A 24,580-nucleotide genomic window follows, 5' to 3' on the forward strand; every position below is an offset into this window, starting at 1 on the left:
ATGAGGAACACTCGGTAATATGCTCAATAGGTATCTTACATTCAATTTTGCAGACTTATACGAGATTTGTATAAATCTTTTTTTTTTTTTAAAGGGAGAGTGAGAGAGGAGAGAGAGAGAGAGAGAGAGAATTTTTAATATTTATTTTTTAGTTCTCGGCGGACACAACATCTTTGTTGGTATGTGGTGCTGAGGATCGAACCCGGGCTGCACGCATGCCAGGCGAGCGTGCTACCGCTTGAGCCACATCCCCAGCCCTTGTATAAATCTTATAAATCAAATAAGTCTTCTACCATGCTAAAATTAAACTGAAGTGAATTGTATTTAGAGGGTGATAAATGGTTCAGAAACTTTGTTTTCAGGTGATCTAATATGTGTATTGAACTCAGGGATTCCCCCCAAATGGTTAGCTTTTCTTTGAGATTAGAATTTCATCATTTCAGTAATTTAGGAGAAGTTCTTTATTCCACAGTTGAGGAAGTGGTAGCTCTAAGAGCATCACCAAAGCTTTACTGGAAAAAGGGTAAGTGATACCAGCTGAAGAATCCTGTAAAAAGTTGCTTTACTTTAATTTCTTCTTAATTGATTCCTATTTTTATCATTAATGTTATCACTAATATCAGCAAATAAATTTTTTAGAATTTTCTGAATGTTTTTATACCTTTGTGTGTTATTTTCATTTATCCTGCCAATTTATGTAGACTTTATAATATTCTAGTCTTCAATGTTTTTAGGTTTTTATTTTTATTATAGCTCCATTAGTTTTAGCATCATTTTGCTTCTTTTTTTATATTCTTCATAATTGTTCTGGGAGTTGATGTTACTTATTTTTCATCAATCTATTTTGTCTTCTTTTATGCTGACCATGCCATATACCTGTTTCAGAATTTTTCATATCAAAACCATTTTCTCTCATGCAGTGAGCTATACAACTGCCTCCTTAGCATTCTGTGCAAGGGCTAAAACAGATTCAAGGCTGCTCACCACAGAACTCACAGGCCTGGCCCTCAGGTCCCTAATAGTGATTCACACAAAGAAGGGTCCACTTTCCTCAACCCTTGTAACCAGAAAACAGTCCCATCTACTGCCTGCTCAATTTTAACAATAAATATCTTTATCAAGCAGGAAATTTATTTTTTTCCAATTATTTATTTACTTATTTTTACGGTTGATTTTTTTTTATTTTTCATTTTAGATATACGTGATAGTAGAATGACAAGCAGGTAACTTGGTCAAATCACCAAAATATCATGCAGTACTAGAATGCTGTCTAGGAAAGAAGTCAAATATCCACTCCTCATGTGTTTCAGCGAGTCTTCTTTTAGCAAATTGACCACCTCATGGTGGTCTGTTACCTTAAAATCTGATATTTCTTTATGTTGTACAAAATTCATTCTTACGTTTGATTTTTTTTTTTGGGGGGTGAGGGGGGCTACCAGAGATTAAACTCAGAGGTACTCAACTACTGAGTCACATCCCCAGCCCTATTTTGTATTTTTATTTTAAAGACAGAGTCTCACTGAGTTGCTTAGTGCTTAGCTTTTTGCTGAGGTTGGCTTTGAACTCACGATCCTCCTACCTCAGCCTCCTGAGCCACTGGGATTACTTTTCTTTGGTTAGCTTTTCTTTGAGATTAGAATTTCATCATTTCAGTAATTTAGGAGAAGTTCTTTATTCCACAATTGGGGAAGTGGTAGCTCTAAGAGCATCATCAAAGCTTTATTCAAAAAAGGGTAAGTGATACCAGTTGAAGTTTCCTGTAAAAAGTTGCTGGAATTAACCTCTAGTGAATCCTGCACCATCATGCCAGGCCTCATTCCTACCTTTACTCTAAAAATGTTGAGCCTTGGGGACTCAGAACTAAATGTACCTTTTTAAAAAGTAATTTCATTAACTCACAGTCTTTAATGCACTTATCACATATATTTCTTTCATTTTCCTTGTCTTGAATTTCTAATTGTGCAAATTGTAGACAACTAGTAATATATCAGCTTACGTCACTTTTTTGGAGAAGTGTGATATACTTAAAAATAAATCCTTGTAAATATGTGATTAAAATAATTTATTTGTTCTGAAGCATGAGTATACACTTCTTATAAATAACCCATTTTTTCAAGAACTAATTTTACAATAAAATATTGGAAGCACAATATCCTTAACCTGGAAAGGATATTTCAGTCCATCTAATTTTACCCATCTGGTTTATAGCGTGATTAGTAAAATTTAGCATCAGGATCACCTGGAGGGCTTTTGTTAAAACACAGCTTTCCTGACCCCACCCTAAAGTTGCCTGTCAGTAGCAGCTAGGGGTGGGGCTCAGATTTGCATTTCTAGCAAGTGCACAAGTGCTGCAGATGCCCAGGGTCCCCATTGCCACCACTGCTAGCTTAAGGAATTGAACATTTTGTATTTTTGCAGTTAGAAACATTCATATGGGTCATGCTGCTCTCATTTTAGTGATTTCTCAAGGATGACAATCATGGCTTCTGCAGTCTCATTTATTCATTCATTAATGTCCTCCATGTAACTCCTCTGAACCTGAACCTTGAAGTGATTTGTGGCAGTATTTCAGAGAGGGCTGCAGTAGCTTTCTATTTCCCTGCTTTCAAACTGACTCCCATATTACCTAATTTCATCTTACCAGTCAGAGTGATCTTGTCATTCTTCTGCCCAGAAGCCCCTAGTAGCTAGCTGGAAAAAAAGTCCAAAATCCTTACAGTTGCCTGCAAGTCATCGTGAGCCACCCTTTCAGCTAGCTAGTTGAACTTACCTTGCTTTCCTCTGCTCCTCCCTCACTCACTGGCTCTGGTTGTCCTGTCTCCAAGCGCCTGGAAGTACTCACAGGTTTTTCCACCCCAGAATGCTTTTCCTCTAGTAAGCTGAATGATCAACTCACCTTCTTCAAGTACTGACAAAATTTCCCTTCTTCATGAGAACTGCTCATATTTCTTTTCCAATTATCTACCTTCCTTGCCTTTTTTATTCTAAATTACTTATATTATATGACATAATTTACTTATAGTGTTCACTATTCACTTTCTGTCTCTCTTAGATGATACATAAAACTCACAGGAATATTTTGGGGGACCCCATTTTATTCAATAATGAATCTCATGTCCCTAAACATAGTAGGTGCTCAACAAATATTTTTGACTCACTGAAATATTTAATTTCGGTTTTTCAAACAAATTTTGATAATTTTTTTAGATTTACTATTAGAATATTTATCCCGCCCTTTTTGAAACTCATGTAATCTATTTATGGGAACATATTTTATGATAGCAATGTCTAGTAAAAGCTGAAATATCCAGTAATGAGGAATTGGTTAAGTAAATAAGATAGCTTAGTTTTTTCACAATGCAACCATTAAATCAATAAAATACAAAATCTTTCAATGTAGCAACAAGAAAGTCAAGTTCCCAATAAGTATCTTATGCCCTAATAATATATTCCTGTTTAATCTTGATCAAAATACATACATTAAAATCCTGTTTGCTGGATGCTGTGGCACATGCCTATAATTACAGTGGCTCAGCAAGCTCAGTCAGAAGTTTGAGGCCAGCCCCAACAACTTAGCAAAACACTTTCTCAAAAACAGAAAAGGGCTGGGAATATATCTCTGCTGTAAAGCTCCCCTAGTTCAATCCCCAGTACCTACCTACCTAAAATCCTGTCTACCTCAAAGATAGTTGTGTAATTCTTTTATTTATCAGACTCTCTTCAAAATAAAGCAGAGAACTGAATGTTTCACTCAAAATATTCCCGACACCAAAATATCTTAAAGAAGTAATAATAATAGTAATAGAACACTGCTTAAGCACTTGCCGCATGCCAGGCTCTGAATACTTCATTTAATATTCACAATGATCATATATGATAAATACTATTGGTGTCCTCATTTTGCAGATAAGAAAAACTTAAAGTTCAGAGAAGAGAAGTACCCTGTCCAAGGCCACATAAATTTAATATTTTATAATAAATGTTGTTTCCAATTTCAATGATATTTTCCTTTGGAAGAAGTAACCAAAGCCTTGAAAACAATTTTACCAATATTCTTCTCTGGATCTGTCTTTCATATTCTGCCTATATGCTCTTCTTTAGTCAAAGTGATGTATGTGCCATTCCCTAAAATTCCCCAGTCTCTGGCATTCAGAAATGTTCCCCTAGCCTAGTATATCATTAGCCAGCAATCACTGCTTTTTAAAATCCTGCCTACACTCCAAGGCCATCATACACCAATTCTGAGTCATAAGTAATTTCCCCTTGCCCTAAACTTTCTTGGCTCACTTATATTGTCCTTAAAATTCATCCATGGCTTATAATGTTCTGTCTTCTATTGTTATTGAGTAAGTGTCTTATTGTTTCTATAATTACTGTTAAATTCCTTGAAGATAAGAGCTTATCTATTGACTACTCACAACACTAAGTGGGAAATTATTAGATATCTGTTGAATATAATTACCTAAAACAAATTCTACAAAATTTCTGTCCAATGTGATATACACTGACCACATGTTGAAACCATGCACTTGGAATTTGAGTTGGTACCAAATTTTGAGATGATAATATGTGGGGCATATGGTCTTAAATAAAATTCATCACTAATGAAATAAAAAAATTCTGTTCTCCTTTTCCTATTTTTGATGTTAGCATCTAGGAAATTTTAAAGTACATATGTGGGTCTCATTATATTTCCATAGGAGGTGCCACTTTTATATAAATCTTCCCCTACTCCATTACCCTCCTCCACAATTGAACAAATGCATGATTGATAAAAGGGCAATTCCTATTTTAGGTGCTCCAAAAGGGAAGGGGTCTCTCTGTATTGACAGTTTTCTATTTTTTTTTTAAGATCGTTGCTTTTATCCTTAGGTTATAGGATTTTGGATGAAGAAATACTACAATGAAAAAAAACTCCTCTGTCCTTAAGAAAACATTCTGTGTGTGTGTGTGTGTGTGTGTGTGTGTGTGTGCACGCGCGCGCGCGCGCAGTAGAGTAAAGTTCACATTTAAACCTGACTATAACCAAATTATAGGAAGCTTTCTATTTTGAAGCAGACTGGCACTATGACAAATAGAAAACAAACAGCATTCTCAGAGGATAGCCAATCCTGGATCCACCTTACCCTCAACCATTAGAGCAAGCCCTGGGAGTGGCCCTCAGCCGCAGTTCTCCTGCTGCTGGTATCCTGTGCTTTAGGCAGTTTCTTCCCAGGCAAACACAGACTGTTTACTAACTGTAATCAAAATGACAGCACACTGTTTTCACAACTGAGTGCTGAGAGTTGATTGCCTTTTTTATCTTGGCAACCTGAGGGAAATTTAGAACTAAGATCTTGAGGTACAACTTGCATTTCTTCCAGATGGTAGTGTTGACCCCTCCACAAATTATCTGTGCTTCCTTGGAGGTTTAAAAGACAGAGGGTTAGGATTTATGTAGCATGGAGCAAGAGAGGTTTCAATCACTGCCCACAGATCAGTGCTGGTGGTAAACTCCACTGGAGCACAGGGTGATGTAGGAGATTCTGGATTTCATCTGTCATGTGATTCTTCATTAGTGGAAACCCAACTGTAACCACAGGAGGAGGCCTTGCGTATTAAGCACATCCTGTGAATAGGCAGGTCACCTCAAGAGGTGCCCCAGAAGACAGGGTGACACATCAGAAAATAATACCCCTGCCCCATGCTGTTTAGAAACAGGATTTAACAAAAAGATGGGAGAGAGGGGGGGGGAGGGGGGGGCAAGGGGAAACTAGTTGTAATTTAGGCAACCTTTATTCTAGACTTGCCCCTGCTGTCACTTGCTTTGATATATTGAACACTCAAGATCTCAGGTGTGAAGTTTCCACATCTGCAATAAATGAAGGGAGCAGAGGGAAAGTGACCAGTTAATGTATAGTGCTTCTTTTATCACTAAAACTCCAGGTCAGTGTCCAGACTTGACTCTGTATTTATCTCCTCATGAAGAAGAGTCTGAAGGCATAGCAATACCCCAAACCTTGAACAAGGGTGACTGGATCCTTCACCAATAATGGTAATAAGGTGGGAGGGCTACACCTATTAAAGGATATCTTTAAATTTAGAAGACTTTGATAAACTGGATGCTTGCATAGGTCCTCTCTATCTCAAATTGAAACTTGTTTTTCATGAATAAATAATTGAATGCCTTGAATAGAGCATAGGTTGAAGGCTGATTGCTGAAAAGAACTGTATCTTGAATCCTCTCTAATTATAGATGTTCAATTCTATATATCTGATTTGCTCATGAAATGGTATTGTTAAAAAAAATTTCTCGGGGCTGGGTTGTGGCTCAGTGGTAAAGCACTTGCCTAGCATATGTGAGGCACTGGGTTTGATCCTCATCACCACATAAAAATAAGTAAAATAAACGTCCATCAAGAATTTAAAAAAAAAAATCTCATCTTAGAAACTATGCAAAGTGCAATTTTTAAAAACTACAATATTTTAAGGGTGATTTTCAGTGAAATGTAACCAGACCCTTGGTTAAATCCCCTTAAAAACGGCCTATTGAAACAAAGATAATGCAAGGGGGGGAAAAAAAAGTTATTGCTAGGATCTGAATCCAGGACCCAGAGAGTCCGTGTTTTTCCTTTAGTCATGGAGCATATCATTGGTACCAAAATAGAGCAAGGGACTGCAAGCACTGCCCTGGTTTAGGTGTGATGATGCCACTTACTGCAGCAGGGAGCGCAGAGTGGAAGGTCTCTGCGCATAAAGGCAGGAGGGATGCTGTTCAATGCTCAATTCTTTTGAAGCCAAAGAAGAGCCACAATTCTACAAGGTAAGGGAAAATTACATGTGATGCAAAACTTTATTTTAAACAGGGATTATAGCGACCAAATTGCTAACAAAAGCCAGAAAGAGTGGCCTGTCTCCACCCTTCCAAGGGTAGAGGATCTAGTAAGTGAGGCACACTGGCTAGAGAGGGCAGCAAAGTTGAGAAAACTAAGATGAGCAGAAGGGGAAAGAAGCCAGGTAGCATAGGTACCCTACCGAGTGCCAGGTGTCTCCTCAAGGACATGGGTGATTCAGGGTTCTAACAAAATTATTTGTGCAAATGGGACATTGAAGTTGCTCATTCTTCAAGTGCTCCCCCTCCTTTTAAAAAATTAATAGAATCTTTTTGTTAAGAGCTATTTTAGGTTTGCAGAAAAATTGATGGGAAAGTACAGAGAGTTCCCACATCAGATGCCCCTTTTATGTCTTAAATATTTAGTCTTCATATTTTTTATTCAGAAAGAAATTAAGAGACTAAGTAGAAAATATTTTGTTATGCATAAAACTTCCCCCAAACTTTCCTGAGAGTTGTGGATTGTTGAAAAAGTATTTATTATTTTCTGGTTAAATTGATTTCAGAGTGTTGTCTGAAAACTGACACCATTGTGGTGCCTTTAGTGGGACATTCGAAAGACTTGTGTCTGACAATGACTAAGGATAATTTTAAGGTACCAAGTAAAAAATCATATCTTACAAATGTATACAAGAGGTAGTTCACCACTGTTGTGGTTCTTTACTCTTCTGTGTTAATTTACATGAAGATCTGCATCATATTTGATTTGCTCTCTCGCTTTTTAAAATTTTTCTTTTTATAGTTGTAGATGGAGAGCATGCCTTTATTTTATTTATTTTTATGCAGTGCTAAGGATCGAGCCCAGTGCCTCACACGTGGTATGCAAGCATTCTGCCACAGTGCTATAGCACCAGCCCTGTGCTGCCACTTTTAATTAACTCTTCAGTATTATGCTTTCTTTCTCAAAATGTACCGGTAAAAAGTTGGAAAGCTTTCCCCAAAAGGATCAAGTTCGCTCCTATGGTTATCACCAAGTTGGTGGATGGGAATGGTCGTATCAATAATAAACTATTCAGTCTCTATACTTATTTGAGCCTTTTCAGGCTTTCATTCTTATGAATATATTACTGTCATAACATTTATATTTTCATTGTGGACTGCCCAAATATTTTGTGTATTGTGGGAGGATGTAATTTTTTTTTAAGTAAGTGATCTGTCTCAGTGTGAGAACCAAACATTGTGTCCTAGACATTTATTATAATGCTGGCCCTGAACATGATATTGTTTTCCTTTTGTTTGCCATAGAATCACCAGGAAACTACTTTAAAATATAGATATTCTCATCCTGAGATTTTATAGATCTTGTCTATATGGTGATAATATTACTGACCAGACTGACAGAATGTTAGAGATGGTAATGAAAGGCTAGTTAAATGGTCATATTAAATGATGATCCTCTGAAGGAAAGACTAGGGTGGAATCTGCTCTCAAGGACATAAAGGATTGTTTTATTAATGGCTCCCATGGTTTCTTCCCCAACTGTGGAAAGGATTGCGGGGAAACCAACTCGGAAAATCAACGGAGGTGTTAACCCAGGAAGTGTCTCCTTAAGGAGCTGAAGATGCTGACTCATGTTAATAATGGAATTCCTTTTAAGGAGTGAATTAATTATTAATTCGACTTAGCCACTAGGTTAATTCACTTCCATCTAACAAATATCACTCTTTGAAAATGTATTTTTAAATTGCATTTTTGGCTTTAAAAAAAATTGCAGTTTACAAAAACTGCCTTTTTAAATTCTTCCAAAGATTATAGTTGAAAAATACTGGAAATCAAGTGTTTCGTCCAGGATGATTTGGAAATTCAGAGTGTCTTTCAATAGACTTGCTCTTGTTTGATTATTTAAGACTTAATTCTCAAGACAGCAATTTATATACAGAAGAAAAACAAGGGTGAATTCTTGATTATATAAATTGAAATTTACTGATTCTTACTTAAGTATGTACAATTGTTTGGACGGTTACTTTGAAAATATACCATAAACCGCACCTGGCTCAACAGGGTTAGGTGTAAGAAATCAACTATTTGAAGTATAAAATTGCTAAACATAGAGAATAAACACCAACTTCTTCTTTTCTACTGCTTCTTTCCTATGAGTGTATTTTTTGTTTAATTTCTTAAGTATCTTAATACCTTTACTTAACAGATGCCTACTCTTAGCATTTTCAAATTTTTTCAAAAGTGATTTGTCAGCTATTCTTCACTTCTTCAGCTACATTTTCATTAGCTTCTCTCATTTTTCTCCACCTTCCTCCAGTCAATTGATTCTCAAACCTGGTTGCCTATTTGAACTCTTTTTGTAGAGCTTTAAACAAAACACTGACACCCAGGCTCAGCCCCAGAGAGCCTAACAGAATTGGTAGACAGTGGAGCCAACATTGCTCTTTTCTGGGCTTCCCAAGTGATTCTAATGTGCATCCTCAGCTGTGGGCCTCTCTGAATGAGCTCCTGGTGTTGTACCACTTTCTGTTTTACCTCAGAATGTCTGTGTACCTTTTTTCCTTTAAGCTGGTAGTTTTTAATCTTCCTGTTACGCTTCGATTATTAAAGTTTTATAAATTTTTTCTTACGTCATTTGGCTTTTTCTTTCTGACCTCTTATTTATTGGCCAAGAAGTTCTTATTCCAAGTACATGTGTTTGATTTGTATTCTTATCAAAAGTTACCAAGGTTTTATGTCAATGGAAGATTCACAATAAGATCATGAATTACAATTTTGCTTTTGTTCCAATGCTAATGGTCTATATGAGAAAATATGTGAAGATTAATAGTAGAACTTGTTGCAGTTGTTAAAAACGAACAGTAAGAACGGGTTTGGGGGGCTGGTAGTATAGCTCAGTGGCTTAATGGCAGAGTGTTGGCCCAGCATGCATGAAGCTCTATGTTTGATCCCCAGCACTACATAAAGGGAGACAGAATGAGAGAGAGAGAGAGAGAGAGAGAGGGGGGGGGGGAGAAATCATTTAGTAGGCCAGGTGGGGATGTAGCTTATTGGTAGAGCACTTGACTAGCATGTTCAAGTTCAATCCCTAGTACTGTAAATAAAGAGACAGAAGCACCAAGAAGGAATTTACTTTAATTGTTGTCATTATTGACAATGATTAAGATAATATAAAGTATTAGAACTTGGAGGCCACATAGGTCTGGAGGATATGTAAATATTCTATCAACAACATTTTTCAATTTCACAGATAAAGGACTTATGTACCTCTAAGTTTTCAACTTTAAAGATAAATCTCAATAGTTTCAGAATACAGCAGGTGTGAAGATATGATATATGGAACCAACTAACACATCAGGAACAAGATATCAACAGCAAGGGAAGCCTTAATAGCAACAGAAAGAAAAGGAAGGATCTATGATGTTAACTAAACTTCTGTGGTGATATAAATGTTAGCAGGAAAAAACAGAATCCTGGGAGGTAATGTGTGGACTATTCAGGAATTTTAAAAGAAGAGATAGACAAAGGGTTGGCAGCAGGTTGAGGCTAGAGTACTAGATAAGAAACCTGAGCTCCATCGGAGCTGTGCCTCCAAATATGGTCAAGCCATTTCCTTTCCATAAAGTTTATTTTCCCTCACTGCCAAGAATATTGGTTGGATTCAGAAAAAGAAACTGATAACACTGTGACTGGATTCTGCCAATAGCCATACTGCATCAGATCTACCCAGGATTAAGTTCAATAGATAACCACATTCAACAAGAGGAGATTTCTACTAAAATTCTGGACTTCTCAGGTTTTTCAGAAAAATCATTGCATTCACCAATTTAGGTTCTGAGAGGGAACTTCCCCTTTTTAGCAAGAGCTTGAGTTTTCTGGTTCTTCAGTTTTAAGCTTGAGTGGCTCCATTCATTTTTCTCTGATTCACTTGGCCCTGAAGGAGTTTGGATTTGTTTCCTCTAGAACTTATTCTTCAAGGTAATTTCCAACCCTAATTCCATGTTAAAAAAAATGCCCAGAATACTTCAGCCCTCTTTGGTTAGGGCAAACAAAAATAACTTAAGAAAAGTAAACATCACAAGCAGAAGCACCAAGGAGACAGAGAAAGTAACAAATAGACGACCAACTCGCAAATAGAGGCTAAGCTCACAAAAGACGTCCTATTAAACCTTATGCACCAATATGCTGGTGTTCTACTCCAGAAGCACAATGTCACTTCTTAGCAGTAAGAGTTGTGATTTAGTGAATTATTATAGTTCAAGCTCCTGGGAAAGAAAAAGCACAAAATGTTCTGTACAACTCAAATAAGAATAAAGTATATTCTGACCATCAGGAGATTAAAATTCCCAAAAGGGAACTTCTTGGCAGAAAATGGCCAAAGTTATTTAAAGAGTGACTTCCCATCTTTGAATTCAGCCATTGAATAAAACAATATTAAATCACTCTTCAATAATTCAGGGACCTTCATTTCTCCTACTTTGTTTAGCACAGAGCTTAATCACATGAAGGTCTCACTATATAAAGTCTCTGAAAGGACTAAAGCTTAACTCATTTAGTACAGAAATAACTCTGGACTTTCCAAAGTTATCTGAGCTTACACAGTCCCTGAAAATTCCCTTGAATAATCATTTCCTAGCATGTTTATGTGAACTGAATTTTAATATTGTCAACCTGCTTGTGAGCTATTTTGCAGTTGTTCTTTATTTGCATATCTTAGACGAAGACTTCCTGAAAGTTCTTTCCATAAGGTCTTTTACCACTTCAAATTCAGAGAAGAAAAAGATGGGACATAAAAAAAATCAATCAGTAAATACTTGGCGCATTAAAATTTGTGGTATCCTGCGGAGGAGGCACTCATATCCATTTTAAAGAATTCTCCTGTGTCTAATTATATGTCTAGATCAAGATTCAAATTTCAGATCTCTAAAGAGCTGGGGCAGTTCAAAGAGCAAAGTATGTCTTTGTGTAGCAGGACAGAAATATTTTATTTATCGCTGCATTATTAAGTAAATGAAAATTAGTCCTATTCTGCTATGAAATTAGTGTCTACAACTTGTTATAACTCATTAAAATGTAACTAAAGAATGTGTTAACTTCACTCTGGAGAGAAAAATATTGTTATTTAAAGCCAAACTACAAAAGTAGCCTCCTGATCAAAGACAAATGTGTGATCTTGTAAGACAAAGCAACAGTATGACTGGCTCTCTTCCTTCCCAAATTTTATGACTACCTCAAAGAACAATCACCTTAATATCAGTAATTCAGATGTCCACATTGTATATCGATTTTCCAGGAAAATTTTTTATGGGGCAAAATTCAAATGGACAAAAAAAGAGATAATCTAGAATTAAAATTAGTCAAAGGTAAAAAAAAAAATAGAAACTAAAAATACAGAAGTGAAGTGTCAACGTCTTAAATTATATTTCAGAAGTAGGTGTGTTATTAATCCTCATTGTTTTGGAAAACCAGTAAAATGACCATCAAAATTATGGTAGAAATGAATAATGTACTTTTAGGTGACAAGTTAAAGATTAATTCCCAACCTTCAGTGAACTCTCAATGTTTCTATACATGAGAGGCCAGAAAATAGTAATCTGCACAGCCATTAGTGCACAAAAATTTCACTGTCTATTCACAAATTCATTCTTCAATGAAAGGAAAGCTTTTCTTTGCATGCTTATGTTTATGTATGCTCAAGAGCTAGGAGTGACCTAGAACCAACAGAGATGACCAGCAGCAAGTCCAAGCACAGCATTAGTCTGACTGAACCCTCACCCTCCTGTTTCCAAGCCTCCAGAGCTCTCAGGTCTCTCAGATCTGTCTAATCATGAAACCATTAAGTCATCTGGGCTGCCATGAAGATGAAGCTGACAGCACAGTTACTTGAGTCAGTTTAAAGAGGCCCAGGGTGGTTGAAGGGAAGGATTAGGAGGCCTGGGGTGCTAAAAGGCCTAGCTCCTAGAGATCCCAGTAGCACACAGCTGTCAGGAACACAGAGCTGCTCTTAGAGAAAATCTTTGGAGGGAAACAGGGATTTTGCAGTATATCAACAATTTTATCAGGCTCGGTTCACCGTTCTACCTTCCATTGTACCATTAAGCGGATTTAAACAGCAAAGAGTTAGTGGGTTGATCACACAGCCAAGACATTTCCAGGATTTAGGTTCTGTGATCTGATGCTCACAGTAGAAATTATTTGGCGTTTAAATTTGACTTTGGATGAAACCTAGATTGCGTCTGTGAATCCTCCCAGAGGTCTTTTGTTGAACATGTAATATCTATTGAGGCAAACTGGTCAATCTCCTTGTTTCTATTTTGTTAAAAAAGAAAAAGGCATAGAAACAGAGTTCATGATAATATATTTGGACAGATAGAACTGTCTTTGAGAAGGTATTACAGACTTCTATGAACTCTCCAGAAAGCGCCCAGAATGTTGCCGCTAATTTGCATTATTATAGGTAACACATTTGTTGCTGTTGTTTCAGCAAGGGTGATCTTCCAGGATGAGAATTATTCACTGTTCAGCTACAGAAGTTCTTGGCAGTTTCATTCTACCCTTCCTGTTGTGGCAGAAGGTAGTTTAACACTGGCACTAACATTAATAGTGATACCTGTTCCTTTCGGTGGGTGTTTGTTGAGGTGTAGACAGAGAGAAGGAGGCAGTAATCATGTTCCACGCTCTATACTATACGCCAAATAGACATTATCTCCTCTCCCCATTCTTGTAAGTAGGCATTATTATTACCATTTTGCAGATGATGTATTAGAAGCTCAGAAAGCTTAAACGTTTTTGTCAAGGAACACTGGAGCAAGGATTCAACCCGCCACCCTCTTTCTCTTAACCACTTCTCCATATTGTTCCCCACTTCTTTTCACACAGAAGAAACTGACCAAGGACCATCAAAACATCTCTATTTCTCTATCCTCATGCTTATTACACTGTAATATGCAGCTCAGTGAGAGCCAAATGTGTCTTAGATTATATTTAAGGGAGAAATAAAAGAATTTTAAAAGGAAGGGTCTTCGTATATTATCTTTGATTTCAATTCCCATCTTTTACAGGAAGGAAAATGTACTTCAGTGATACATGGTGTCTTTTCTGAGGCAACAAAGCTCATTAGTAGCAGAACTTGAACCAGATCCTCAAAGCTCCACTTCAGAGCCCAATCTGTTTCTATTATATGAAAAAATGACACGATCATTCTTGACCTTACAAATGAAATCACAGATAGATTCTTATAATCAAACTTGTTTCATATGTCATTTAATTTCTATCAAAATTTCAAAGGGCACATTTTGTGAAGAGTCTGTCTGGTGCATTTGCTTTTTCGTTCTGACTACACATACAGATGAACAACCAAGAGATTATTGCAACTAAGGGAGAAAAGGGCAACATTCAGGGCCAAAATGCAAACACCCATTCATAAATGTAAACCACCTCAATCAACCAGCTCTGTTGTTTACGGAGAACAAAGTTACTCACATCAGTCACCTGTGGGGCAGCACGTTGTACAGCACAATACCCTCGAGCCAATTCACATTTATTTCTAAGAACCCTTTCCAAAGAAACAGTTTTCTTTATGTCCTATAGTAGGAGTTCTTCTAAAATACACAAGACCAGGGCTTTCCACAGAGGCAATCACTATTTTAAAATGCTTTTAGGGGGAGTGTTAGTGCCATTCAATGTAAATTGTTAGGTGAGATCTCAGTTTTTTACCATATTATTAGAAATTATGGTCCAGACACCTCCAATTCTATTTTTTAAGGCCCTTTCAGCTAGCAGTGACCAGAAACCCAGGTTGAAATCACAGGTCTTTCTTTCATAAAGGGCAGACACTATTTGGAGCAAATGCCATGAGATGCTTCAATACAAATTCCTACAAGCACGTATGCCTTTTATCTTTGTCCTCATAAGTGACAGTGCACTACCTGTTGTATACATTAAAAAGCCTTTATCATTTAAAAAACTTGTATTTCAATTATTACCCACGGAATTTCTGTCCACAATTTTCTATTCTAAGTATATAATTGCTGGCTGAATGAAACACTGATGGTTATGGTATAAAAATATTTTAAAGACACCTATAGAAAATATAGACCATAGATAAATTATTGTTCTTTTGGATTAAATGGCTCTTCCTGGTAAATAATAACCAATCATTAAATCCACATAGAGAAAAATAAACAGAAATATATCAAGCTTATGGGACAATTTACCCAAAAGATATAATACCCTTTAAATCAGTGAATTAAAAGGTAAATATTTAACATAAGATGAATATACTAAAAGAAAAGGAAATAGCACATTATGGAACACAGAGAGATCATTTTATTATTGAAGATTAAATTTCTTTTTAATGACTAGTATTGGTGATCTCCTTTCCTCTATAAAAACAGATTTTGGAGAAAAACGATAATGTGTCTCTAACAGCCAAGCACCTCTGTATTGTTATCACTCCTATATGCATGGCCTCTCCAAAGCTGCTAAATAAAAGACTAAAGCATAAAAAAATATAGCTCCAATGTCACTGTACATTGATGTATAAAGAAACTGGGCACACTGAACATTTAAATAGGTGAGGTACAGCCATAAAATCCATTAGGTTTGCTTTAAGTGTAATAAAATATATTTTCTCTGAATACAATGAATAATAAGCATCTGCATGTTTCAAAAACACAAGATCATTAATGCCTAGTCTGTACTGTAAGTCACCATTTATAGACACAGGCTCTATTTCTTTTGAAAGATAAAGAATAGTAAGCAGTTTACACATCAAATGATGCCTTTGGTTTTGTAATTTATATTTAAACCTTGTATTAAAAATAACATGAAGATGATTTTAAAATGAGAAAAATGACCTGCTTGCTAGATTGCATGGTGAAAAAAATAAATGTTTTGTCAGCTTACCTGATAGAAAGCCTTAGAAATCAGAGCACAACAAAGCCCAGCATCCAAGATGGTTAGACTGTAACACGCCTTCCCCTGCAGTTCTTCAGATATTTGACCACAGAGGCTTGCAAATTAATTACAGTTTTTTTCTTGCTTTCTCTGTGGACAAGAAAACAAAGAGACCTTTCCAGAATCCTCTCTTCTTATGCCTCCGCTTCCTGTTCTGAGATTCACTCTATGGTACCCAACATATATCAGAAAACAGCTTTGAAAAAAAAAAAAAAAAGAAGAAGAAAGAAAGAAAAAGAATGGCTGGCAGCACCCAGCGTGGTACCGCCATCTACTGGCAGACTTGCAAAATCGAACAAAAGACAGAACACTCCCATTATTCTCTATCTAGGGAGAAGGTAAACCTGTGTGGAAACGTCGTGAATCATCAAAGTGTGCAAGATGACAGCAGTGAGGTGAAGGAAGGTAACACTTCCCAAGTTGCAAAAAATGTAGTCTGTCTGCCACACCTGAGTATGTACAAAGAGACCCTTTTGCATACCCAGTTATTTAAAATCACTAGCAGATTTTTTTTTAAGTTTTATAAATTTGGAAACTTCTTTCACTTATAAATTGCTAAAAGATTTTTTTAATCTTCAAATTTCTATTCAGAAATGATACTTATAGGCTACCTTATATTTTGTATGTAGAGTTTTGTAAGATCTCTTCTATGGCCTGCTTTGATTTTCTGAAAATATTTTCTCTTCATCGTGTGAATTATTTTCAAAATTTGTCACTGGGAATTTTAGAAAAAAAATATAATAAATCTTTGAGAAGAGTCTTTTTATGTTGTTTTATGGTAAAATGTTTACCAGAAACTACAAAAATATCCTTTACCTTGGTAAAGCCTAGTTAATTTAGATCATTGGTTATAACAAGGTGTATTTGTGCAACACTAGGAATTTTTGGAATTCATCCTAAAGAAGATAATTCAGATGAATTTTACTATGTAGGTCTTTAAATACTTAAGAAAACATATTTTATAATGATATTAAAACATACACTACATAATGAAAGTGAAAATTTCTACCTGTTAAGAGATTTCTCAATCTAAATGTGATTTTTTCATTTGACTTTTCAATTTATTTTCAAGCAAACAACTATAATTTACAAAAAACTAAATACAGTTGTACTGATGGAACAACTGCATGGATAGACAACAACTAAGTCAAGAATTATATTAGCTTTGAAGACAAAGATAGAAACATACAGTGTCTGTCATTTTAAGCAGCTTACTTGTAACAAAGAGAGACAAATATAGCTGACAACATATTTTCAGCAATGTGCTTGGGAAACATTATTTACTTACTTTTTAATTATAGCCCACACTTTGCTTGATGGCAGAAAAATAAAGTCTAGTCAAAGTGAATCACTTGAGGCTCTTCCCAGTGATTTCAGCTTTACACTAAACCTGTGCATGATTTTTTCCTTTTCCATCTCTTCTCATGGAGACTGATGTAAGTTCAGGAAAACTTACATAGGTGGAGAATTCACAGTGTGATCCCTAGCCTTTCCCCTTCCTATGTGAACATTCACTGAGGTCTAGAATCTGGTCTGATCCATGGATACTACCATCCCTCCACATCTACAATGCACCCACACTTCCATTTGGCCCCAGAACATCATTCCTTCATCTTTACATGGCAGCATCCTTTATTTACAACTATTATTTATCTCAGGGTTCAACAGCCTTTCCTCTCAGGTAACTTTTGATCCTGGCCTTGGCAATGGAGGGAATAAAAACAAGTAGCATCTTTTCAGCAACACTCCAGGTTGTAAATGGATGATTAAAGCCCGCCTCCCTGTCCCAGGCAGCCATCTCTTTTCTACTGTTTCCAATCCAAGGGATATAAAGCACTCTGTGGGCTTTAGGCAGGTGAAGTGCAATCTCTGCTCCACCAAAATATCCATACTTCTCATTTTTCCAACTTATTACTGAGTAAAATACCTACAGTTCCTGTATCAGAGAATCCACTTGGGTTGGGTTCTTTTGCTTCTAAATGAACTCTCTTTCCAGTCAGAAGAGCTTTGTTTGGATTTTGCTTTCTATGTCATAGTGAATTGGATCTACAAGTTTTCCTCTTAAATCTTTCTATCTTATACTCAAGGTATCAGTATATTATGGCTGCTATAACAAAGTACCAAACTGGGTAACTTATAGCACAGGAATTTATTGTCTCACAGCTCTGGGGGCTAGATGGTCAAAATCAGATATCAGAAGACACATGCTCCTCCGAAAGGGGAAGGATACTTCCTTTTCCTCTTTCAGTTCCTGACAGCCTCTGACATTTCTTAGCTTGTGATAGTGTAGCCACATATTTCCACATATACATGATGATTTCCTTGCATTTCTTCACATAATCCTCCCTCTGTGCATATCTATCACTATGTCCAAATTTCTGTTTTTTATAAGGTACCCATTATTTCAAATGAGGGTAGACCCTAATGATCTCATTTTAGCTTAATTCTGTGAAGACCCTATTTCTAAATTAGGGCATAGTCTGAGGTACTAGAAATTAAGACTTCAACATATATTTTCAGAGTGAAGGGACACAATTCAGCCTCTATCATCTAGATTGGAAACTTTTAAATTTAAAGCACAAGAATATGATCATTCTTTTGACTCTTTCTGATGAAAATTTCACTTAGACCATAATAGCCTTGGTATTTGGCCATAATTAAGGGTTAGAGGTTGGGATCTGGAGAAAAAGCCTCAGATATTATTTTAAATGTTAACAATAGTAAAAATAATAATGAAATTGACATTTATTAGTAACATGTATCAGTCACCATTGTAAATGTTTTTTATATATTCACTTAACCTTCACCCACAGATATGTTATTCACAGTTACAGATGAAGAAACAATGAAATGTGGAGGGAAACAAAAACATACCAGTCAGTATTTCACATATCATTGGAACACACACACATTATAAGAGAGTGAGATAGCTCCTATATTACAAATATTTACCAGGAGTGGACAATCATAAAAAAGTAAGTTTCCATAAGTTAGGCCACTGCTACACACATATTTAATGCAAATTTATGACATCAGATTGTGTCATTGGATAAATTTTCAATTATAAGAAATATCTATATTCCAATGATTTCAACATTTTCTTCTCTAGTCACAGAAATTATCCCTGTTCACCATCATTTAACTAAATGTTCATTAATTGTTCCAGTCCCAAGCACTGCACACTAACTTTGCTACTAGAAATAATACTTAGTAGAATATTCATTCTAACACCCACCTTGAGGACGCTGGATACCCAAAACAGTTCCCTATTAGTGTCTTCTAGGGAGCTAATTTTGGGGGGTGGTTAATATTAAGATACATTTTAATAAGAATTGGATTGAACAAAATGAGAAAAGCTGTAATTATTATGTCAGTATACCTCATAGCAAGAAGAAATAATAACTCAATGCCAACAAAGAGACCTTTCCTCCATGTTGTTAAGAGAAACTGACTTTATTTATTTATTTTTTTTAAAGAGAGAGTGAAAGAGGAGAGAGAGTGAGAGAGAGAGAGTTTTTAATATTTATTTTTTAGTTCTCGGCGGACACAACATCTTTGTTGGTATGTGGTGCTGAGGATCGAACCCGGGCCGCACGCATGCCAGGCGAGCGCGCTACCGCTTGAGCCACATCCCCAGCCCAGAGAAACTGACTTTAGAAGGGCAGAATTTGTTATTTTGAATAGGAAAATGGAGAAGTGACCAGAAGGGTGATGTTATAATGCTAACCTCCCTGTGTCATTCTGCAGACAGAATGACAGATAATGTTCAGGTCTTCAGGAAGTGGATCCTGTGGAGATTTAGGTAAAAATAGTTACTGGCTGCAAACATAAAGCTCCTGGAAGTAGAGTGGGATCTAATCGTACTTTGTAAACATATCCTGCATAAATAAGAAATATTCAGAACAGTGTAGAGCTAATGCTTCCCGTTAGGCTCTTTGGGTTGATCTCTTCATCCCTTCAGCTTCTGGTTCCTTGAGGTCTTTGATTTTAAAATTTTCATAGCCAAGTGCTTTTTTATTATATCTATAGATCCCATGAAAAAAGTTCTGATTTGTGCTCTATCCCTCATTTTTTAGATCATTGTTTCCCAAATGGTGTTCACGGGAACACTACTGTCCTGATGAATTAATGAAGTACATCAACACACTCACCAGAATGGCTAAAATTCAAAACGCTGATTGTGCTATGTATGAGAATCTGGTGAGACAGCAATTCTCCTATATAACTGATGGAAGTGTCAATTCGTACAACCATTTTTGAACAGCATTTTGGCATTGTCATCTAAAGCTGAGCACAAGTGTACCCTATGAGTAAGGGATGTTAAAAGGCAGATATCTGATAGAAATGTATGTATATGGGCAAAATTTTTCATAGTTGCATGAAGGAAAACAGCAGAATTGAAAAGGAACCCAAATGTTCATCAGCAGAACAATGGATAAAGTAATTATGGTATATTTGAGACATAGAGATATGATATATCATACAGAGATTAAATAAGGAACTACAGCCACTCAGTGAGAATAGTGATTTTCACAAATGTAAGATGGAATAGAAAGAAGAGAGACAGATATAAATAAAACAAGGTTCTAACTATTAAACTTAAAACAGGGTAAATGTGTTCTAGTATTTGGAGTGCAAATATTGGTTTCTCTTGAGATAAGATAGTCTTTGGCAAAGATTGGTTGAAATAGGAGCCATTCTGGGACTGGTATGATCATGTTTCTTGACTTAGAGGGGTTATTATGTAGGCATTTATGATAGTTCATTGAATCAAATATTTATACTGTGGATTCTTTTGTTTTATGTAGATTATCATTCCAATTACAAAAACACTCATACATCAATGTTGTAACATTTATACTTCTGGGGTGGGAAAGGGAATGAAATTGAAAGGTTCAGAATTTCCAGGATTTTATCTATATATTTCTGTTCTACTTCAGCCTCATGCAGTTATATATTGGTGTATTAGCGTAATTTTTTTTTTTAAGTTGGTATCTTGCTAAATTGCCCAGGCTGGTCTCAGACTCGTGATTCTCCTGCCTCAGTCTCCAAGTAGTTGGGATGACTGGAGCATATGGCCACACCCAGTTCTTATTAATATAATTTTTCAAAGTAAACTTCAGATATTAAAAATACATTAAATATTTCCTTTCATACCCTCTATACTTATGTGTCCCTCAGTTATTCCTTTTTTTTTTTAAGCTGAATGGATCTCTTTTTCTATTTTAAGTTGAGTCCACCCTGGAATCTATCTTCATTTAAGCTAATATTCAGCTTCTATTTTTCTGCATTCTGTCACTTTGATCAAAAAGTTACCTGCCACTGTGCTGGCATTTATGTTAAATGAACATAAATTGACTTCCCTTATGCTCTTTATGCCTCTACAGCTCTATAGTGCACTTTAGATTGGAATCTCCTGATGATAAATACTGAGACTAACTCGTTTTTGCTCAGTGACTAATATATAAGTTGCCATGAGTTATATAGAGAAATAAATGATCTCCTGATGAAGGGCAATGACATGCTTTCACATTTATTGAGTCTTTTCTCTTTATAACATCTTTAGAATTTGAAGAAATGTATGTATGTCTTACATTTCTCATTTGGAAAAATTGAATCAGAAAAGCAAAAATTACACCATGGTAAAAATTATTCTAAAAATTAAGATAATTTTCAGTTTAAAATCTACTCACTAGATAATTTTATATATCAAAGACTCAAATATTCCAGATGTGATAATTTTCAAAATATTATTTATTAGATGTACTTGAATTCAATAACATCAAAAATTTTAAACTTTTATTATAAAAGAATAATACAGTAAAACATAATCTCCATGAGACATCCAGTGTAGATGATATCCGGTGCTGTAGCTATATACTATATAATTTCAGGGTTTTTTAAAAATATATTTATTTATTTGTTAGGTGTAGATGGACACAACACAATAGCTTTATTTTTATGTGGTGCTGAGGATCGAAGCCGGGTCCCGCCCGTGCTAGGTGATTGCTCTACCGTTGAGCCACAATCCCAGCCCCTATAATTGCAGTTTTATAAAGATGTCTTGAACCACTAATCCTGTCTAGTTGCTGTTACCTTTATTGAAATTACTGTCCTTCATTGCCGTTCTCATCACCATTTCTCTCCAACAAGTGGCCAACTACTATCTATTCTAGAATACTCAGAGTAATAAACTTGATATCCTGTCTTGCTTTTCCCATAAATGACTTAGATACCCTCTGCTGTATTCCCCAAGCTTCAGACTACACTTCATAATGTACTACACTTACATACTGACATATTTGCTTTCAACCACCCTCTTCAACACTCTCCTACACAAGACTACAAGTTCCTTGAGAGCAACCACAATACTTTCTCATTTCTTTTTTAAATTACCTAATCCAATTCTTGACATATAGTAGCCGGAACTCAATAGGTATCTGCTGTAGGTGGGATAGCATTTTGTCATCATCTATGTATTATTATGCCATTTACCACTCCCATTTAGAAAGCCAGTAACAAGGAAAGCTTTGTCATTTGACAAAGAGTTAAATAAAAATTCTTCTATTTATGAAAAATAGGAAATTTTGTTCCATCTTACCAATAGCATAACACCCCAGGGTAATCTATACCTAAGTGCAAGTATCCTTAACTTTACTGCCTATCATAGAGCTATATATGTTTTTACAAGTGAAAATGATTCAGCCATTCATAGGACTAAATATTCTTAGGTACTTGTAAATGATGAAAGGATTTTATTCACAGGTGTGAAGCAGTTAAGGGCAGGTTCTGGGAGATACACTTCTCTGCTCCTCTCAGGAAAGGTCGCCAGATGATCTGTTTACCCATATGCACACACTCTCCACTCTAGGGCTTTGTGACTAAGCAACAGGCCTTTTTTTTCCTACACACTTTGTTAGTGTGACACTGTCAGACTGTCAGATCATCTAAGCATAGGGAAAATATTTTTTTTTCCATGAAGCCTTAGTATCTATCATTGCTAATTATAAACAAGTACTTTAAGATAAATCATTTATTCAATCTCTCATTCTATCTTCTAAAATACAGTGCCTGCAAGTATCTGACAAAGTCTACATCTATACTGAAAATTAATATGAGCAGAGTTAAATTTTTTATTTAATGTGTCTATATAGTTTTTAGAAAATATTCACTTGCATTTTATTTATAGCTTGACTTATGTTTTGCTGTTTATTTTGCATTATTAATTCTAAAACAATCAAAAGGCAAACCATTTTAGACAATATGACTTCTAAGTCTAAATGATGTGATGTTTTGAATATGTATTTTATGAAATATGTATTTTTGTTGTTTTTCTATTTTAAAAGACACATTTTACAACAAAATGTCTCACAGTTTGTAAGCTCACTTTTTTAGTGGAGAAAATAAAGGAATTATTTTAAAATCAGATTGATAATAATCGAAATTTCTATGTGTTCCTATTTCAGAAGACCACCCCATTAATTTCACACAAGGCACATTGATTAAGACAACATCACAATGTACTATGGGAAAGGAGAGGGGTTATTAACAAGAGTGGAAGGATGAGTGATGCTGAGGGGAATTTGGAGATACTAATAAGGAAACTGGAGAGGAAGTAAGGGATTACATTATTAAGGAACTGAATCTATTAGAAAGAATAAAAAAGGAAGTGGTAAAGGATGTCCTGTTACTCTTGCAAACCTGGAAGAAAAAATATCACATATGAGTTGATGGAAGTGGTGAGGGATAAAGATGTATGTATTTGAATGATATTATACAGTTGTTGTCATAAATGTGAATTTCAGTCTATATCTGTGTGTGTGGAAAAATAATGTATTAACAATAATTCAACTTCAGTTATTACTAGGACACCTGCACCCATCATACCAAAGCTTCAGAGTCTTGAGTGAAGCCCAGACATAAAGGTGGAGGTGAGAGGTTCAATCTTTGGTTATACATTTGTATAGGTGTCAAGGATTCATTTTTTTTCATACCATTATTAAGCATTTCCCATTTGCCAGAAACTATTCTTGGTGCTTAGAATATTCAGTAAATGGAACAAAGATTCCTTGTTCCTAAGAAGCATATGTTTTAAAGGTAGAGAAAAGGTAGACAAAAGCAATTATCACAATAAACTAGTAAATGATATGTTAAAAGGTTATTTGTGCTAAGTTTATCGAATATCCACTGTTCTCAGTCTGTGTCCCAGATCAAGGGATCTCTGCAGATATCTCTTCTCATCACTTGTTCCCCTAGATTTCTCTTTATTCTTTTAAAACTTCTTGTTCCTTCACACTGTACTTTTGTAACCTAATATTCTCTGCAGTTTTCCAGCTATGGTAGTTGGGATAAGTATTGAGTTTTATTTCCTACTGTTTTCTCAGAGTCTCTTGCTCATCTTCTTTCTCTTGCTTGATGTCCCATCTGGACTGGATTCCTCTCCTTTGGCCTAGAAACAAACACCAAAATGTGAGGTGGAGATCTGCTTTATTGAATGACTGCTAACTGCCTGGAAGATGTATTCCAGAAACTGGGGGGAGGGGGTTGTCCTCCATAGTATCAATTTTGACATAGGTAGTAAGTTTAAGTCAGAGTCTACAACTTAAGCATGAAGGAAATATTTTTTTTTATATTCTGCAAACATATGTAATTTAGATTTTCATGCCCTTATCCCACTAAATTCTCAGAATATTCTACTTATTGTTTTAAGGCTTATTGCTCCTCCTCAAACCACAAGTGAGGTTTACAAGTGAGGTTAATTAATGATATTAGTCTTCTATCCAAACAATTTATCTCTCGATTTTTCATTTA

This window comes from Spermophilus citellus (assembly GCF_964194105.1).
Source record: "Spermophilus citellus genome assembly, chromosome: 11".
NCBI lineage: Eukaryota > Metazoa > Chordata > Mammalia > Rodentia > Sciuridae > Spermophilus > Spermophilus citellus.